Genomic DNA, 21,514 nt, shown 5'->3' with positions numbered 1-21,514 from the left:
ACTAGCACAGACCATTTTTCAGTGCACCTTAGTAAAAGGGCCCCAAGCTTTTTATATCTTAGGAAAAACCCAGAGAATTACCTGTGATAATTACAGAACAGGCTGTAATTAAAAAATGGATATTGGGGAGCCTCAGATCATATAATTCAGCAATGGTTGCATTGTCCCCGGAATATGGCTAGATTAATTTTCAGAAAATGCACCGAGGCTAAAGTTCAAGACGCTTCACAGCTATATTTTATTTTGGAAAAATGTTCTTCTTCTGTTGTCCCTCCTAGGGATAACCAGAAACCATGACCAATAACTTTCAAACCTGACAATGTCATATTGAGTTAATTCCTTCTTGAATAGAAGAGAAAAAGATCCGTAGAACCTTTTAATCTTGTGTTTGCTGAAATGTAATAAGAAGAGACTGCTTGAATAGTTATAGCTGCTAAAAATATTTCTTTTTATCCTCTGGTAGACTGGATCTCAAGTACATAACTAGACATAATATAGAATACACTTGGGTTAATCCCTTGATTCTATAAAAGTTGCCAAAAATTATGCACCCAAATGTAAGCATGTTCCTGATTTGCACGTGTAATTTAATTGAATAACAAGACAATTAGTGCCAATAACTGCCTTTTTAACAAGCAATTTTTGGCACTATTTAGATTTAATTGAGACCAATGTGCATGTTAAGTGCCGGATCCATTCCTAAAATTTACACGGACAAAAAGGGGGGCACAGAAATAGGAAGGTCATGGGCATTTTAGGGCGGAACGGGGGCATGGTTTTGAGTTATGCACGTAATTACAGCATAATGATGCTCCATGCATAAATTTAGGTGTGGAAATTTGCACCACATTTTCGTTAGTGCAACTGGCTGTACCTAAATTTATGTTGAACTTTAGGCATGGCTTATAGAATACGCATTTGTGGTTGAATAAATCGGGAGAGAAGGAGTTGTTTTTTCCAGGTCCAAGAGCGTTGACGCTCCTTCGCCGGTGCTAATCAAAGGACTCGCCAATCCTTTCATCTGTGGGCAGTTTGCCGCGCAGCGGTCCCACACTTGCTGCTCAGGGGATAAAACGCTGGCCATCGGCGGCTGACCGTCGATTGTCCCCTTCCTCTCAATTAAGGTAACTGCAATTGCAGAGAGGAAATTTACGTAAAGAAGATGAAACTTCAGAGGGCAGCTGGGCCGTTGGGCATACGAACTTCAGGTCACCATCTTACCACTCTCCCAGTTTGGGACACTCTTTGTCAGGTTTCTCCTCAGAGGCCTGTCTGATATGGACAATAAGTATGTTTTCAATTAAATGATTTGACTATACACCTTATTGGCCTTGAAGAAGCCAACCAGATGATCAATGTGGAATAATGAATTAGACGAGTAATATCTGGGGATAATCAGGTTAATACCACTTTTTTTTTCTGTTTACTGTTTAATTGATCTCCTTATCTTGTTTCACTCTCCCTATTTAGTGGTCTAAGGAAGAGAATAGAATTACCTGACTGAAATAATTCCTATATATTACTTTCTCTGTATTTCCAGCAAGTTGTTTTATCGCTTGTAAAAATTTAAATGGTTATAAATAAAAAAATTTAAAAAAAAGAATACGCATTTGTATCCCACATTTTCCCACCTATTTGCAGGCTCAATGTGGCTTACATAGTACCGTCAAAGGCGTTTGCCCAGTCGGTTGATAACAAATACATGGTTATATAGTGATCTAAGTGGAAGGTCAGAAGGGATGAAGATTGCGTGTTGTCCAGTACAATTATAATCATGCTGTGTTGCTGGGTGAAGAGGTTTATGTGGGATCGTTGGGGTAGGCCGTTTTGAAGAGGTTGGTTTTTAGTGATTTCCTGAAGTTCAGGTGGTCGGGCATTGTTTTCACAGCTTTTGGGAGGCCATGCCATAGTTTTGCACTTATGTAGGAGAAGCCAGATACGTAAGTTGTTTTTTATTTCAGTCATGAAAATGGAACATGAAAAAGGATCTGAGGAAGCTAGAAGAATGGTCTAAGGTTTGGCAATTAAAATTCAATGCAAAGAAATGCAAAGTGATGCACTTAGGGAATAGAAATCCACGGGAGACGTATGTGTTAGGCGGGGAGAGTCTGATAGGTACGGGCGGAGAGAGGGATCTTGGGGTGATAGTATCTGAGGATTTGAAGGCGACAAAACAGTGTGACAAGGTGGTGGCTGTAGCTAGAAGGTTGTTAGGCTGTATAGAGAGAGGTGTGACCAGCACAAGAAAGGGGGTGTTGATGACCCTGTATAAGTCGTTGGTGAGGCCCCACCTGGAGTATTGTGTTCAGTTTTGGAGGCCGTATCTTGTTAAGGATGTAAAAAGAATTGAAGCGGTGCAAAGAAAAGCTACGAGAATGGTATGGGATTTGTGTTACAAGATGTATGAGGAGAGACTTGCTGAACTAAACATGTACTGTATACCCTGGAGGAAAGGAGAAACAGGGGTGATATGATACAGACGTTCAAATATTTGAAAGGTATTAATCCGCAAACGAACCTTTTCCGGAGATGGAAAGGCAGTAGAACGAGAGGACATGAAATGAGATTGAAGGGGGGCAGACTCAAGAAAAATGTCAGGAAGTATTTTTTTCACGGAGAGAGTGGTGGATACTTGGAGAACTCTTTTATTAAAAAAGAAACGCAAAGCCATACAGAAACATATAACCCCAAACCAAATATATACAAACAAGTCCCCCACCTTAAATCCACCTATCTACCTATATACACTGTCAACCCCCACCCATCCTAAAATGAAATTAAATGAACATAAAATTCAAATAAAACTCGAAGCCAATTCAAAATAAACTGTCCAACCCCTCTATGGAGGTTTCAAGTGCACATGCCTCCACCAAACATTGGTTCTTGCTATCCTCTCCGCCACCCGTTCCCACTGGGCTACCCCCTGGACCGCCCGAACCACCTCCCAACTAACGCTGTCGGCTGATCGGTAGTCCTGGTGCAAGGAGACCCCACACCGAGCCATCCAGAGGCTAAACCGGAGTATCACCGAGATGAGGAACTCAGTCACCGGATCTAACCACCCACCTCCCCCCTGCCGCCCGTAAACCCAATCTGCATATGAATATGAGTTAAAACTTGGGATGTGTAATAATGCTGCTACCCTGCCACATACCATTCGTGTAAAAGGGCATTCCCGTAAAAAATGTTCCATCGTTTCCTCCCTCCCCACGCACTCCCCCCTTGGGCAATCCCGTTCCTGCACATTCCTGTAGTTAATATTCCCTCTGACATACAATTTCCCGTGAAAAGACAGCCAAGCAATATCTCTGTATTTCGGCGGGATCCTCCGTGAGGCCACCAACCGCAAGCCCTGCCTCAGCACTGGACCAGGTGCATCCTTCAGTACCAGGGGCGATGAGAATGTTTGGGACCTCACCCGTTCCACCCATACCTCCCTCCTCCCTGTCTTTATTTCCTCTGCCAAAATTCCCCAAACTCGTACCAGCCGAACTAAGGGCCTATAGTACCCAACCTGGTCCGGAGCCCCCTTCCTTACCACCCGCACCCTCCTTCCCAACTTCCACGGGAGCCAGAATCTCTCCCACCAAGACAGAACGCTACCTGCCCATCCTGGCGGATCTCTGTCCAGTGCCCGTCCCAGGTTAAACTGAATAAACAGGGAGCTAAAGAAAAGTACAGGGTTTACCATCCCTACTCCCCCCTCTTCCCGGGCCAAGTATGTGATGTTACGCTTGACCGGGTTCAGCCGATTCCCCCACAACATCTGAAAAAAAACACTATATAGGGTGGTATAACAATGCACTGGCAACAAACAAATATAACTGATAAACAAAAACATAGGCACCAGGTGAGATTTAATCAGCTGAACCCGGTCAGTCATGGACATCCTCCACCCTTTCCATCTGTCAACCTTTTCCTTAGCTCCCTGTATGCACCGCTGCCAATTAAAGGTTGCATAATCCCCCTGTTCAAAATATACCCCTAATACCCGCAGTCTGCTAATGGCCTCCGGAAACTCCCCTCCCAAATCAAAAGAGCCCCCTGGAGGACCCACCCACAGACTCTGACTTTTCTGGAAGTTTATCAAAGCCCCTGTAGCCTGTGAGTACCCAGAAATGACCCCTTTCAATTTCTCCCCCTCTGTTGTGTCCGCCACCCACACCGTGACATCATCAGCGTAAGCCACCACCCTTAATTGAGACCCTGTACACACCTCCACCCCCAGAAGTCCCTCCTTCCCTCCCTGCTCTAACCGCCTAACAAAGGGATCAATTGCAAAAGCATAAAGTACCGGGCTTAAAGGACATCCCTGCCGCACCCCTGCTGTCACCCCGAACCTATTCCCTTTCCAACCGTTCACCAGGGGAAAACACCGTGCCCTCGTGTACAATAAACGTAATTGAGCCACCCAATCCCTAGGAAACCCATAGTGCTCTAAAACCTGCCAAAGAAACGCCCACTGTACCCTGTCAAAAGCCTTATCCTGATCTAATGCCACCATTAGTCTTCCTTCCCCCCCACTATGTTCCACCCCTTCCCTTACCCAAGCTGCTGCCTCCAGAACCCCCCTCCCCTTAATCCCACAGGCCTGTGAACTTGCCAACACCCCCCCCCCCCACCACCTCCTTCATCCTATTCAGAAGCATATGCGCGAATATCTTCCGATCACCATTGAGCAGGGCAATCGGACGCCAGTTGGCCAAGGACTCTGGATCTTTTCCCTTACTCAGAAGAATCAACGCTGCCTCGGTCAGGGATTGGGGTAAAACCCCCTGCTGACGTGCAGCCTCCCAGACTTGCAGCAGGATTGGGGCCAGAAGGTGCTTAAATGCCTGATAGTACTCTGTTGTGAGTCCATCTGGCCCTGGTGCTGTCTTCCTCCTTAAGGCCCCAATGGCCTCTTCTACCTCCCCCAGCGACCAGGGGCGCAACAGGGCCTGAAGAGACGGGCCCCCCCTTCCCACCCCCGGTGTCCCCGCAATATAGTGACCCATCACTTCCTTATCCACTTGCTTATCTGAAAAAAATCGTGCAAAGTGCTCTTCCACCACCTTTAGAATCCCCTCCTTCGACACCTGAACTACCCCTCCCATGTCCCTTAAACCCCCCACAATCCTATGCTCCCTCCGCTCCTTGCAACACATAAATGGGTCTGGGCTGACCAATTTCCCAAAGTCCCGTTCATAGACCAAGGAGGCATATCGATCATACTGGACCTTTTCAAGTTGCTCCTGCAAATCCAGAATATCCTCCTTTCTCCCTCCATTGGAGAGTAGATAGTCCCTTCGTTTCTTAATGGCAGTCCCCAGCCGAGTTCTCTCCCTTCCTTCTCTCCGAGCTTGACGGGTGAAAAAAAACCTCGTCCGCCTCTTCACTAACTCCCACCACTCTCCAATGGAGGGAAAAATACCCTGGATCGAAAGCTGGTCACTCAAAAAGGCCCGATATTCCTCCTTGACCTTCTCATCGGTAACCCATTTAAGGTTAAGCCGCCATAACCCCCTCCCCGGCCTATGCCCCGCCCAACCCCCCACCTCCACCAACACCAGTTTATGGTCCGAGAAGTCCACGTCCACCAACCTGGGCCCCCGAATGCATGCCCCTTCCCGGACCAAAAATCTGTCTATCCTGCTCCTACACTGTCCTCGTGCAAATGTGAAACCCTCCACCTCTGGTGAAAATTCAAGGTGCACATCTACCAACCCTGCCCCTTTCATTATCCCAGCTAGCCGTATCCCATCATACCTCACCTGCGCTGCCCTTCCTCCACTATCCTGTTTCCTCAAAATGGTGTTAAAATCCCCCCCCCAAACCACCTGACGTGCCGTGTATAAATAAGGTTTAATTTTACCAAATAACCGTGAACGTTCCCTCTTACTTTGTGGCCCATAAACATTAATAATCCGGGAAGCCACCCCGTGCCACAAAACATCCACCACCAAACACCTCCCTACTCCTAATTCCATCACCCTTTGAATCTGTACCTTATGTGTTTTAAATAATATCCCTACCCCCCCATACCTGTCCCCTGCCAAGCCCCAAACCGAAGGCCCCCATCTCCAGGCCCTCCTCGCACGCCTGATTGCCTCCATAGTTTGCAAGCGTGTCTCCTGGATTAGGAAACAGTCTGCCTGGATCGTGGAGAGGCCCTCAAAGGCCAAACATTGCGCCCTCTGGGAGGCCACACTCGCCACATTCAGAGTGGCAAATAATAATATAATACCTGCCATTATGTAGGGAAAGATGACTGTCTCCCAACCTCTTCCTGCTGAACTGCTTCCTTCACATCACCCCTACCTAGAGCCCAGACCCCTTCTTCAACCACTTCTTCCTCCGCCCAATCCCTAACCCCGGCTTCAAAACCTCCCTCCTTCCCCACCCCCCCCCCCCCCGCCCTTCTTCCTTCCCTTCTTCTTCTTAGACTCATCCAACCCCCCTCCTCTTCAGACAAAGACAAACCCCCCCGCCCTCCTTCCTCTATTTGCCCCCCTCCCCCCTCTGATCCCCTCCCACCCCCTGAACCTTCCCCCTCTCACTCCCGTGATCCTTCCCCTGTAGAGCTCGAATTCTATCCGATCGCCTCATAAGCTTCTCCCCCTCTCCTGCCCCCCCTCTTCCCCCCTCCCCGTCCAACCCGCCCCCACCCTCCACACTAATTTCCATCCTCCTAACCTTCCCCCCCTTCTTCTTACGCTTACCCCCCTCTCCCTCCACCCCCTCTAATTTCCTCTTTCCTTCCTCCCCTCCCCCCACAACCCCACCGACCCCTTCCCCTTCTTCTTCCACCACCTCCTCTTCCTCTGCCAAAACCTGAAACCGGTTTCCTGTCTCCCTCTCTTGCCGAGCCCCCTCTCCTGACCCCCCTGAAATCCCTCTACCCTTCCCCTTCACCCCCTTCTGCTTCTTGGGGACCTGGGCCCATTCATCTACCCCTTCCAGCCCTTGCCCCTGTTTCCTCACCTGTGCTGCTGCCTCTGGACCCCCACCTCCACAACCTCCCTCTGTGCTCCCCTTGCCCCCTGATCCCGACCCTGAACCCCCCCTCCCACCACCCCCTCCTCCTGCACCTCCTCTTCCCTCCCCTCATTATGCGACGCCCTAGGGCAGTCCCGGAAGGCATGCCCCAGACCATCACAAAGATTGCACCTGATCGAAGAACACTCTTCGGTGGGATGATCTTTCGATCCGCACTTAGCACATTGCTGTACTGGGCAGGACATGCTAAAATGGCGGAAAGACCCACACCGAAAACATTGTCTTGGCTGTCCCTTGTAAAAACACAGGATTCTGTCCCTTCCAATAAAAGCTGCTGAAGGAATGTGTTGTACTACCTGCCCTACCTGGTGAAGTTTAACCAAAGCCCCCCACCCCCCCGCCCAGACTCTACTGGGATCCGGGAGCTTGGTCAATGGAGTCCTCAACTCGGCATACCTGTGCAGCCAAAAGGCCAAGTCTGCCCCTGAGATGGACTCGTTACGGACTAGCAGAGTCACCTGCACCAGATCTGGCCGACTGATGGGAACTACCCTATAATATTTCCAATCCCCCCTTCCTCTTACCCCCTCATACTTTTCCCAGAAGACCTCCATGCCTCTCTGGGTCAGAAAACTGACATCGTATTCTGGGAGATTAACTGGATGAATACAGGCATAGAGGTCTTCTGGGACAAACCCTAACCCCAAAACTAGTTTCAACACTGTATCACGTGAAGGCATACCCCCCTCCCCCACCCACTTGATTTGGACCACATTCCTTCTCTTGGGCGGTTGCCCATAACCCCTACCTCCCCTGAACCCAGCATCTGTGTCATTACTAAAGGAAAACTGCCCCTTCCCTCTTCCTCCTTCCCTATTAACCACATCTGCAAAGGAGGGCTGACCCTGCCTCCACTGACTTCCCCTCCTCCCTGAGCTTATCCCTTCCTTGCCTGAAGATCCCTTCCCCCCCACCTGCTGATCCTGCCCACCCCCTTTACCTTCCCTTACCATCTCCCCATCAACCCCCTCCCCCCTTCCACAAACTGGAACAGCAACCCGTTCACCAACCTTTTCACCAACAGAACAGTTCCCCAAACCCTCTGCCCCTTCCCCCTTACCCCCCTCCCTCACATCACAAATCAACATATCCTGAACATCATCCCCTCCCCCTCCCCCCTGCCCACAGTCAGTGCCCAGAGAACTGAGCCCCCTGGAATCTATAACCAGTTCTGAACAGTCCTTAGCTTTCACAATGCTTCCCTGGGAGTGAGCTCCCTCTGCCTGGGTTGCAGATCCCCCAGCAATATCTTCTGTCAGAGAGACTTCTGATACACTCTGAGGAGAGCTCTGTTCTCCCTGCACCAGCAGGTCCCGCGTGAGGCTGCTTACAGTTTTTACAGAGCCAGAGTTCATCTCATCTTCCCTTCTGTGCTGGGGATTCCCTGAGCCTGGTTGTACTGCTGAATCCACCACTTGTGGCTGTAAACCTGGTGCCTCAATCAGGGAGCTAACTAAGCTCACCTGTGTCTGCAGCCCTAAGACCTGCTGTTCATTAGTGTCCACACTCCCAATGTCAGTATGCTTTCCAGCTTGCTTTCCAGTGTTCACCTTCCCTGTCAAACTGTTGCCTGCATCAGTGTTGGGTAGTGCAGGCACTTTTTGTGAAATAACACAAAACCCCAAGTCACCGTCCTCAGTTTCAAAGACAGCAGAATGTGTAGGCTGACTGAGTTCCAACTCCATTGTGTTTTCAGCCATAGTCTCTGCAGCACCACCTGAGGTCTCTTCAACTCCTTCCCTCTCTTCCCTGGCAGCTGCCTCTATGGTAAGGTTTGCAGGGTTCTGAGTTGCTAGATTCTTCATAAATTGTAAAGTGTCTTGACTGCTTGTCCCCACCACATTATCTACTGCAACCTGGTGTTTTGTAAAACAATCCTTAGATACCAACTCTCCTGTTTCCTCTGGCTGATTCTGGTTTGGCACTGTCCTGGGTTGAAATCTTTCCCTGGTAATATAGAGTTCCCTTAAAGGGTTATCAGAGCCCTTCTTCAGGGAGTCCAACACCTTTCTTTTCAGGCAAAGCTGCTTTCTCAAACGAGCTTCTTCCTTTCCATACAGACTCTTCTGTGCTGCTGGGGCCAACTTCTGCAGGGTTCTAGCCCTGTTTAGTTTTTTCCCCAGCACTTCCACCTCCTTCCCCAGGGCTTCAATCCTCCTCACCCTGTCCACGATACCTCTGGCTGAAGAATCAGGGCTGCTGCTTCCCAGCTGCCCTACCCCCTCCTCCTCCTCTTCCTCAGACCACTCATCCTCACTGTACAACGGGTCCAGCACCGGCTGAAGCTGCTGACCCTCTTCCATCCTCTGTTCTGCCACTTTCTGGGCCTGCGGGACTCTCACCCTCTGCCTCCCCCTCCCATGCTCTTCGTGCTCCTTACCCGGTAACCGCTGGGTCATGGGAGGGGTGCTGGGTCCACTGTCCCCCCTGGACCTCGAGGCTCCACGGTCCAGGGGACTCCGCTCTCTTCTCCCAGGGGCCAGGCTCGGCTGAGAGCTGCTTCTCCGTCTCTCCTGGTAGCTGGGCCCGGCCGTTTCCCGAGCCGGGCCCTGCCCTGAGGAGCACTCCCCAGAGCCCTGCCTCATGGCTGGGAAGGGAGCTAGGCCTTGCTCCCCTCCCTTCCTCCAACCACAGAGCCTCCTGTAGTATGTCCTTCTCCTTCAGTGTCTAGCTACACACTGACTTGGAATGCCCTCCCGCGGGCGGTGGTGGAGATGAAAATGGTAACGGAATTCAAACATGCGTGGGATGTGCATAAAGGAATCATGTGCTGAAGGAATGGATCCTCAGGAGCTTAGTCAAGATCGGGAGGCAGGGCTGGTGGTTGGGAGGCAGGGATAGTGCTGGGCAGACTTATACGGTCTGTGCCAGAGCCGGTGGTGGGAAGCGGGACTGGTGGTTGGGAGGGTGGGATAGTGCTGGGCAGACTTATACGGTCTGTACCAGAGCCGGTGGTTGGGAGGAGGGGATAGTGCTGGGCAGACTTATACGGTCTGTGCCCTGAAGAGCACAGGTACAAATCAAAGTAGGGTATACACAAAAAGCAGCAAATATGAGTTATCTTGTTGAGCAGACTGGATGGACCGTGCAGGTCTTTTTCTGCCGTCATCTACTATGTTACTATGTATTTCAGTCTTTTGCAATTTGGGTAGTGTAGGTTTAGGTAGGATCTTGATGATCTGACTTTGTTCCTTATTGGCAGATCTAAAAGGTCTGTCATGTATCCTGGGACTACGCCATATATGATTTTGTGGACTAAGGTGTAGATTTTGAAGATGATCCGTTCTTTGATTGAGAGTCAATGCAACTTTTCAAAAAGAGGTTTGGTGCTTTCGAAGCGTGTTTTGCTGAATATCAGCCTGTGTGCTGTATTTTGGGTGGTCTGGAGTTTTTTTATGAGTTGTTCTTCGCAAATCGTGTAGATTCCGTTGCAATAATCTGCATGGCTCAGGACCATTGATTGTATTAGATATCGAAAGGTTGCTCTAGCCCTTAGTGCAGATTCTGTAGCAGCAGCTGTGCAAGTAACTTCCATTATAGAATACAAATGTATGCCCACATTTACACACCTAAAGTTAGGCAGCAGCACTCATACCAGCTCAATGTTTGGCATAAATGCTCTCTGTTAACTGTACAATAGAATAACCCTCAAGGAGAGATAATTAAAAAAAAAAACCCAAAAATCAATCAATTGGCAAAATTAATAACACTTGATACCAAGCCTAGGACCAAACCAGGGGCGTAGCCAGCCTTCCGTGGGAGAGGGGTCCAGAGCCCGGGAGGAGGGGGCACATTTTAGCCCTCCCCCCGGCGCCGCCCCCCCACCGCCGACATTGCCGCCCCCCCTCTCCCACCGCCGCTGCAGCCTACCTACTTTTGCTGGCGGGGGATCCCACTCCCCGCCAGCCGACGTCTTCTTCTTAGTCGCTTCCTGCTCTTCAATTTGTTTGCTGACGTCCTGCACGTTGTACGTGCAGGACGTCAGCAAACAAATTGAAGAGCAGGAAGGACTGAGAAGACGTCGGCTGGCGGGGAGTGGGATCCCTCGCCAGCAAAAGTAAAGGTAGGCGGCGGCGGGTTCGCCGGGAGGGGAGTCCTGGGGTGAATCTGTGGGGGCCCCGGCCCCCTCAGGCCCCACGTAGCTACGCCACTGGACCAAACTATCAATTAGTTGAAAAACAATATATGTATGTATATTTTTATTTATTTTATTTACTTGTTACATTGGTACCCCACATTTTCCCACCTATTTGCAGGCTCAATGTGGCTTACCTAGTACCGTAATGGCATTTGCCGATTCGGTTGGTAACAAATACAGGTTGTGTTGTGGTCTGAAGAGGTAGGTGTATATCAGGCAACAAGAGGGTCGAAGGGAATGTAGATTGTATATTGTCCAGTAAGATCATTGGTTATGCTGTGTTGCTGGGTTTGGGGATTTACGGTGGATCGGTGGGGTATGCCTTTTTGAAGAGGTTGTTTTTTAGTGATTTCCTGAAGTTTAAATGGTGATGGTTGCTTTCACAGCTTTTGGGAGTGCATTCCACAGTTGTGCACTTATGTAGGAGAAGTAGGATGCGTAGGTTGTTTTGTATTTAAGTCCTTTGCAATTAGGGACACAAGTACCTGGCAGAAACCCAAATTGTGGCAATACTCCATACTACAAATCCCAGGGCAAGTAGTTGCTTCCCATGTCTGTCTCAATAGCAGACTATGGACTTTTCCTCGAGTGCCCCCTAGTCTTTGTACTTTTGGAATGAGTGAAAAATCAATTTACTTCTACTCATTCTACACCTCCCAGGAGTTTGTAGACCTCAATCATATCTCCTCTCATCCGTCTCTTTTCCAAGCTAAAGAGCCCTAAACTCTTTAGCCTTTTCTTATACAAGAAGAGTTCCATCCTCTTTATCATTTTGGTTGCTCTTCTTTGAACCTTTTCTAATTCCGCTACATCTTTTTTGAAATACGGCGACCAGAACTGAATGCAATACTCAAGGTGCAGATGCACCATGGAGTGATACAAAGGCATTATAGTATTTTCAGTCTTATTCACCATTCCTTTCCTAATAATTCCTAGCATCCTGTTAGCTTTTTTGGCCGCTGCCGCACACTGAGCACAAGATTTCAGCGTATTATCTACAATGACACCCAGATCTTTTTCTTGATTGCTGACCCCCAAGTTGGACCCTAGCATCAGCTAACTATGATTCAGGTTATTCTTTCCAATGTGCATCACCTTGCAGTTGGGGGAGGGACAATGCACCCTAGTTCACAAAATCATTCACAGAGACGCCCCAGCCTATATGTCAGACCTGATACACTTACCACCCAGGAATGCTAAAATATCATCCCGCACATTCCTTAATCTTCATTTCCCTAACTGTAAAGGTCTAAAATACAAACTAATGCATGCGTCAACCTTCTCTTACCTGAGCACACAATTCTGGAACGTGCTTCTGCGCAACTTAAAAACGATCTATGAACTAACTAACTTCGCAAACTACTGAAGACCCATCTCTTTAACAAGGCATACCACAAAGTGTAACAAATGTGAACTCCTATACATATATCCAGAACTGTCTTACAATATTTGCTTGTTAAAATACTATCATGTTTTTATTATCATGTTACCCAATATCCTTCTGTAATACTAAATGTATGTTTTCTCATGTTGTCACCATTCATGATGTATTGTAAGCCACATTGAGCCTGCAAAGAGGTGGGAAAATGTGGGATACAAATACAAAATATATATATATATATATATATATATATATATATATATATATATATATATATATATAATTATTGACCACTGCTTTACTTCTTTATCTATATGCATGATATTCAGCTGCCCTAGCCATACAGACAGGCCTGCTGAATATATGGCCTTGCAGTTAAACAGCCAATTGCTATCTATGTACTCTCACTAAATAGATAACATTAATTCAGCCAGCTTCTAAATATTGCTGCTTTTTGGATGCATTATGATTCCTCTCTGTAAAACATCTGACCTCTGAATGAATAAATTCTGGCTGGACATTGAGTGGTCTGGCCAAAATATATCCAATAGCCAGCAGAGAATAAAAAAAAAAAAAAAAATACACAGCAATGTGGTTAGAATCTGATAGTGATCATCCGTCAAAGCCCAACAGTTCCAGTGACTTTGTAGAGGGACAGACATTTCCGAGATAAAATATCCAGTGTCCTTGTTGCAGGGGAGAGGGATGAGAGATGTGTCTTCTCTCTTTACTTGGCATGCAGTACCTCTGGCATAACAGTCAATGTTGAAGAACAGCACTGTCAAATTTACGACAGTTCAGCCCCCCCCCCCCCCCCCCCCGCCACCACCACCATAACTACACACATACCCATTAGCGTCTTCTCTCACTTTGAATAATATATATTTTTTGATCATCAACCAGTGTAAATAGCTATTCACCTCTGGCTACTTTCCAACTCTGAAATGGATCATATGATCCCTATGTAGACACCTTCGATACAATATTCCTCCATTTGACATGTTGATTTGTATGGGCGTTACCTCAGATATTCAAGAAAAGAAAGGAAATTGTTGATGTAGGTAGTAATTTATGTTTTCTCTGGTCAGACTGTGTCTGGTTTCTCTCTCTTCCTCCCTGTGTCACTGTCTTTGTCTCCGTTTCCATAATGTCTTTCTTAATGCCCTTTCCTCTCCCTCATTTATAAATGGTAATGTCAAACTGACCTTTTGTTCAACTCCTACAAGAGAAGATAATAGTATAGAAAAAAAAAAAATATATATATATATCAAAGAAGGTGACAGAAGTAAACCACCAAAAAAGGAAAACCATTGTGTGTGGAATGTGGTATGCACACAAAGGCAAAAGAAGTTTACGTTTTCTATGAAAACAGCTTCCAAAAAAAGTTTTTTTATATTGAAATGTATAGATGCTAAATGTGTGTACTAGTACGACGGCTAGGTCAGAAAACATGTTCAGATGCATGCAAAGCTCTGATAGGATTGCGTAAAATGTTTGCTGAATACAAAAGCTTCATAAAATGCAGATAAGGACATGGAAATTACATCAGGAGAAGCTATTCTACAACAGAAAATGTATACGAAAGAAGAAATATCACTCAAGTCTTTGTACGTGGAAGTAATGGCACATTTTTCATAACTGCTTGTACGGGGCACATTTGCAAACTATCTCACATGTGTGAACCATTGCGCATGCGTAACCCTATTAGAAAATGGTGCACTATGGGCCTTATTCTATACTACTGCTACTTATCATTTCTATAGCGTTACTAGACGTACGCAACGCTGTACACTTGAACATGAAGAGACAGTCCCTGCTCGACAGAGCTTACAATCTAATTAGGACAGACAAACAGGACAAATAAGAGATAAGGGAATATTAAAGTGAGGATGATAAAATAAGGGTTCTGAACAAGTGAATAAGGGTTAGGAGTTAAAAGCAGCATCAAAAAGGTGGGCTTTTAGCTTAGATTTGAAGACGGCCAGAGATGGAACTTGACGTACCGGCCCAGGAAGTCTATTCCAGGCATATGGTGCAGCAAGATAAAAGGAATGGACTCTGGAGTTAGCGGTGGAGGAGAAGGGTGCAGATAATTGAGATTTACCCAGTGAACAGAGATTATGCCTCTAAATTTGCGTGCATAATTTAAGCTCCTAAATTTATTCTCCTATATGTATGCTAAATCTATGAGCATAATGGGAGGGGAAGGGATTCTATATATATGGCGCCTAAAAAATCAATGCGAAAAACATTTCCGCCTAGGTGTATAAGTGGCACTTAGATTTAGGCGTGGTATACAGAATACACCTAGTTGATATCCCAGTGCCTAAAACTGTGCATCCATTTACACCAATGAAAGTATGGCGTAAATCCTGGCATGTATATTTAGGCACAGAGGGCCATATTCTACAACTACAGCCCTAAATTTTGGAACCTCCATGAAACGCCCATTTCCCCACCCAAAACCAAGCCCCTTTTTGTCTGTACACATTAGAAATTAGGCACAGTGCATTACAGAATACACTTAGTGAGTTGTGCGTGTAAAATCTAATTATTGCCAATTAGTGCTCATTATTGCAGCCCCCCATTACCTCTCCACTCTCATCTCTACCTACATTCCTCCCCGTGAACTCCGCTTGCTTGACAAATCTCTCTTGTCGTCCTCCTTCTCCTCCACTGCTAATTCCAGGCTTCATTCCTTTTCCCTCGTGGCACCTTATGCCTGGAATAGACTTCCTGGACCTATACGTCTAGCTCCATCTCTACCTGTTTTCAAATCTATGCTGAAAACTCACCTTTTCACTGCTGCTTTTAGCTTCTAGCCACTACTCATTTGCCTCCCCCCTTGTTCCTTCTCGCCCAGTACTTTCCTCGTCCTTAATTGTCTTGTCTGTCTGTATTATTTTAGATTGTAAGCTCTATTGAGCAGGGACTGTCTCTCTGTGTCAGGTGTTCAGCGCTGCGTGCATCTGGTAGCGCTATACAAATGCTAATGCTAATAATAATAAAGTGCTGTTGTCAATGCTAACTAGCTTGTTAAGCCAAAAATTAAGCTGCACGCATTGTTATATAATGCGCCTGGATTTTGGTGTGGATCTCTAGGCGCACTATATAGAATCCAGTGCAATAGGCCCTAAATTAGGAGTAGAAATTTAGGAGCATAGATTATGATCGTAATATAGGAGCATACATTTAGGATCATGACCTATATAGACTAAGGCCCTATGTGCAAAGAGGGTGAACTATTAATGACATTTGTTTGGAATAAAATTTTAAAAATCCAAACAAAAACGACACACAAATGTTCTGGTTGCCCACCTCTACTTATTTGTTTGATGATTAGCTTATCCAGAAAAATAGATTTCTATAAAATGCCACTGAATATCAACTTTCAATCAAGGGGTCAAAAGTATTCAGCCACTGTAGGAATGACTAAAAGAAATCAACAGTGTTCCCCTCATAGAACAACAGTACCATAGTTTTATTGAGGGCTTACTACCCCGCCCATCGCAAAATACATCTGGGCAGCTTACATACTAATAAGAGAAGTAAAAGAAACTAGAAGAAAGGGGGTAGAATTACAATATTGATAGGATAGCAAAGGGAGATACAAAAGGAGGGGATAGGCTGTCTTCCAGACTCACCTCCAAAAATGGAGGCCCTAATTGTACTTAAGTACATAAGTAATGCCACACTAGGAAAAGACCAAGGGTCCATCGAGCCCAGCATCCCAAACGTACAAACATTCTATACATGTTATTCCTGGAATTGTGGATTTTTCCCATGTCCATTTAGTAGCGGTTTCTGGACTTGTCCTTTAGGAAACCATCTAACCCCTTTTTAACTCTGCCAAGCTAACCGCCTTCACCACATTCTCCGGCAACGAATTCCAGAGTTTAATTACGCGTTGGGTGAAGAATCATTTTCTCTGATTTGTTTTAAATTTACTACACTGTAGTTTCATCGCATGCCCCCTAGTCCTAGTATTTTTGGAAAGCTTGAACAGACGCTTCACATCCACCTGTTCCACTCCACTCATTATTTTATATCCCTCTATCATGTCTCCCCTCAGCCGTCTCTTCTCCAAGCTGAAAAGCCCTAGCCTCCTTAGTCTTTCTTCATAGGGAAGTCACCCCATCCACGCTATCATTTTAGTCGCCCTTCGCTGCACCTTTTCCAATTCCACTATATCTTTCTTGAGATGCGGCGACCAGAATACTTAAGTTGCGGACGCACCATGAAGCGATATAACGGCATTATAACACCCTCACACCTGTTTTCCATACCTTTCCTAATAATACCCAACATTCTATTCGCTTTCCGAGCCGCAGCAGCATACTGAGCAGAAGGTTTCAGTGCATTATCGACGACGACACCCAGATCCCTTTCTTGGTCCGTAACTCCTTAACTATAGGCATCCTGAAAAAGACATGCTTTTATATCAGTTTTACCTTGTTGAAGTTTTGTATTTTCATGCAGGGTTAATGGGAGTTTATTCCAATTTTTGGGACCTCGTACCCCCAAAAAACATGCTCATGAAAAATATCCCTAAATGAGGGGATGACCAGGCAAAGTTGAGTTGCTTGTCTTAGTGTTTGTGAAGGAGTATAGATAGTGAAAAAACAAGAAAGGTATTGAGGTTCAATAGATACCAAAAATCTTATAATCATTCTAGTAAGTTGTTGTTCCTCAAAAGTCCAACATATAGGTTGACTGTTGAGAGCCACTGTGGTTCCCCCATACAAGTAGACTGTCAGCCTGGTAAATTAGGGACACTAGGGGCACTGTTTACTAAGCCACTCTAGAAGTGTGTTAGCATTTTAGTGTTCGCTAACTGTATAGATGCCCCATAATATTCCTATAGGCGTCTACAGGGTTAGGACATGCTAATTTTTAGCATTTGCTAAAAACGCTATTGCACCTTAGTAAACAGGGCCCTTAATGTATGTGTATATATGTTAATTATGGATGGGCAGCCAAAAAATGTTTGTGTCATCATTTTTCTATTTTTTTTTTTTAAGGGTCCTTTTACTAAGCTGCAGTAAAGCATGGTCTTAGCATGTGGAGAAATGGCCTAGTGGTTAGAGCACCATGCTTGATATCCAGAAGTGGCTGGTTCCAATCCCACTGCTGCTCCTTGTGATCTTGGGCAAGTCACTTAACCCTCCATTGATCAGGTACAAAGTTAGATTGTGAGCTCTCCAGGGAAATACTTGAATATAACTCACCCTGCGCTACTATTTATTTATTTGTAGCATTTGTATCCCACATTTTTCCACCAATTTGCAGGCTTAATGTGGCTTACATTTGCCGTAATGGCGGTTGCCATTTCCGGGTAACAGAATTACAGATGGTATTGCGTTAAGGTGCATACATACATAGTAACATAGTAGATGACGGCAGAAAAAGACCTGCACGGTCCATCCAGTCTGCCCAACAAGATAACTCATATTTGCTGCTTTTTGTGTATACCCTATTTTGATTTGTACCTGTGCTCTTCAGGGCACAGACCGTATAAGTCTGCCCAGCACTATCCTCACCTCCCAACCACCAGCCCCGCCTCCCACCACCGGCTCTGGCACAGGCACAGACCGTATAAGTCTGCCCAGTACTATCCTCACCTCCTCAGCCCTGCCTCCCAATCCCGGCTCTGGCACAGACCGTACAAGTCTGTCCAGCACTATCCCCGCCTCCCAACCACCAGTCCCGCTTCCCACCACCGGCTCTGGCACAGACCGTATAAGTCTGCCCAGCCCTATCCCTGCGTCCCATCCACCAGCCCCGCCTCCCGATCTTGACTAAGCTCCTGAGGATCCATTCCTTCGGCACAGGATTCCTTTATGCTTATCCCACGCATGTTTGAATTCTGTTACCGTTTTCATTTCCACCACCTCCCGTGGGAGGGCATTCCAAGTATCCACTACTCTCTCCGTGAAAAAATGCTTCCTGACATTTTTCTTGAGTCTGCCCCCCTTCAATCTCATTTCATGTCCTCTCGTTCTACCACCTTCCCATCTCCGGAAAAGGTTCGTTTGCGGATTAATACCTTTCAAATATTTGAACGTCTGTATCATATCACCCCTGTTTCTCCTTTCCTCCAGAGTATACATGTTTAGTTCAGCAAGTCTCTCCTCATACGTCTTGTAACACAAATCCCATACCATTCTCGTAGCTTTTCTTTGCACCGCTTCAATTCTTTTTACATCCTTAACCAGATACGGCCTCCAAAACTGAACACAATACTCCAGGTGGGGCCTCACCAACGACTTATACAGGGGCATCAACACCCCCTTTCTTCTGCTGGTCACACCTCTCTCTATACAGCCTAACAACCTTCTAGCTACGGCCACCGCCTTGTCACACTGTTTCGTCGCCTTCAAATCCTCAGATACTATCACCCCAAGATCCCTTTCTCCGCCCGTACCTATCAGACTCTCCCCGCCTAACACATACGTCTCCCGTGGATTTCTACTTCCTAAGTGCATCACTTTGCATTTCTTCGCATTGAATTTTAATTGCCAAACCTTAGACCATTCTTCTAGCTTCCGTATGTCCTTTTTCATGTTTTCCACTCCCTCCGGGGTGTCCACTCTGTTACAGCTCTTAGTATCATCCGCAAATAGGCAAACTTTACCTTCTAACCCTTCGGCAATGTCACTCACAAATATATTGAACAGAATCGGCCCCAGCACCGATCCTTGAGGCACTCCACTACTTACCTTTCACTCCTCCGAGCGAATTCCATTCACCACCACCCTCTGGCGTCTGTCCGTCAACCAGTTCCTAATCCAGTTCACCACTTCGGGTCCTATCTTCAGCCCATCCAGTTTATTTAAGAGCCTCCTGTGGGGAACTGTGTCAAAAGCTTTGCTGAAATCTAAGTAGATTACGTCCATAGCTCGTCCCTGATTCAATTCTCCTGTCACCCAATCAAAGAACTCAATGAGGTTCGTTTGGCACGATTTCCCTTTGGTAAATCCATGCTGTCTCGGATCTTGCAACTTATTGGCTTCCAGGAAATTCACTATCCTTTCCTTCAGCATCGCTTCCATTACTTTTCCAATAACCGAAGTGAGGCTTACCGGCCTGTAGTTTCCAGCTTCTTCCCTATCACCACTTTTGTGAAGTGGGACCACATCCGCCGATCTCCAATCCCTCGGAACCTCTCCTGTCTCCAAGGATTTATTAAACAAATCTTTAAGAGGACCCGCCAGAACCTCTCTGAGCTCCCTCAATATCCTAGGGTGGATCCCATTCGGTCCCATGGCTTTGTCCACCTTTAGCTTTTCAAGTTGTTCATACACACTCTCTTCCGTGAACGGTGCTCTATCCACTTCAATCTCATTTGTACTTTTTGCAGTCATGTGTGAGCAAAATATGAATTTACATGGACTTTTCCTGTGTGGGAAGGCTATTCTTACTACAGTCAGAAAAAGGCCAATTTTCTCTTTTACCTATTCATGATCATGCACTAATGTTGCCATTAGAACATGGCAATTACAAAGAATTACTAAGAGAGCACTTACCGACACTTATTTTGTAGACAGTTCTCATGCGGTAATCCTAAACTAAACGGTTAGTACATGGTAATGCAGGTGCACTGATTAGCACAGGAACCCCTTCTCTCTGGCCTAGATACATCCCTCCAACAAAAAATAAAAACAATACTTTTGTTGCATGCAGTTAGCACACACCGATTTCAAACTTACCGCAGGATGCCTGAGCATGTCCAGCAGTAAGCCATTTTAAGCTGTGGTAAGCATGTCAGGTACTTGTGACCTGGATTCCCACAGTTAGTCTGACATAGTGTGCTTATTCTTCCTACGGTGTGTGTGTGTGTGTATATGCGAACCAGCAAACAATGCCCCCTCCCCCCATGACTACTGAACTGACCATTGCCTACCCTCAGGTAGGTTCCAGAGTAGGGCAGGGTGTGTGTGTATGTGGTTGTTTTGTGAAGGGCATGGTTTTAAGGTTGGGGAAGATATATCTGGGGGGATTAGATTATGGGTATATTTGAGGGGGTCTGACCTACCAGGGAGGGGATCGGAAGCTCACAGTGGTGTGTTGCTATGGCACTTCGTAAGTCAAAATCTGAGCTACCGGCAGTCTGCACTTAATGCCTCCTCTTAAGGCACTAGCTGTAACAGCTGACCATGACTCCGACCCATCCAAGTCATGCCCTGTTCTTGTCCCGACCAGCATTAAGCTACTAGTGTGAGATTTTTACTGCACTAGCTCTTTCAGTAGACATTAGTGTAGGTCCACATTAATGTCTACTGTGTGGTACAACCCATGCTAGTGGTTAGAGAGCCGGTCTTGCAATCTGGAGGTGGCCAGTTCAAATCCTGCTGCTGCTCCTTGTGATCTTGGGCAAGTCACTTAACCCTCCATTGCCTCAGCTCCAAACTTAGATTGTGAGCCCTCCTGGGACAGAGAAATATCCAGAGTACCTGAATGTAATTCACCTTGAGCTACTACTGAAAAAGGTGTGAGCAAAATCCAAATAAAATAAATGGAATGTTGCTACTCTTTGAGATTCTGCATGGAATCTTGTTACTCTTTACGATTCCAGAACGTTGCTATTCTTTGGGGTTCTACATGGAATGTAGTGGAGTAGAGGAGTGGCCTAGTGATTAGAGCACTGTTCTTGCAATCCAGAGGTGGCCTGTTCAAATCCCACTGCTGTTCCTTGTGATCTTGGGCAAGTCACTTAACCCTCCATTGCCTCAGGTACAAACTTAGATTGTGAGCCCTCCTGGGGCAGAAAAATATCCAGTGTACCTGAATGTAACTCACCTTGAGCTACTACTGAAAAAGGTGTGAGCAAAATCTAAATAAATTATGCAGCTTAGCAAAAGGGCCTCTTAGACTTAATATAATTCCTTTCCTTGAAGGTCCATAGTGGATTGCAAAGTATCTGTGTCTTGACATTTTGTACATAGGTGCCTGGCATA

Source organism: Microcaecilia unicolor, chromosome 2 (assembly GCF_901765095.1).
Source record: "Microcaecilia unicolor chromosome 2, aMicUni1.1, whole genome shotgun sequence".
Taxonomy (NCBI): Eukaryota; Metazoa; Chordata; class Amphibia; order Gymnophiona; family Siphonopidae; genus Microcaecilia; species Microcaecilia unicolor.
This window is presented reverse-complemented; position numbering follows the sequence as displayed.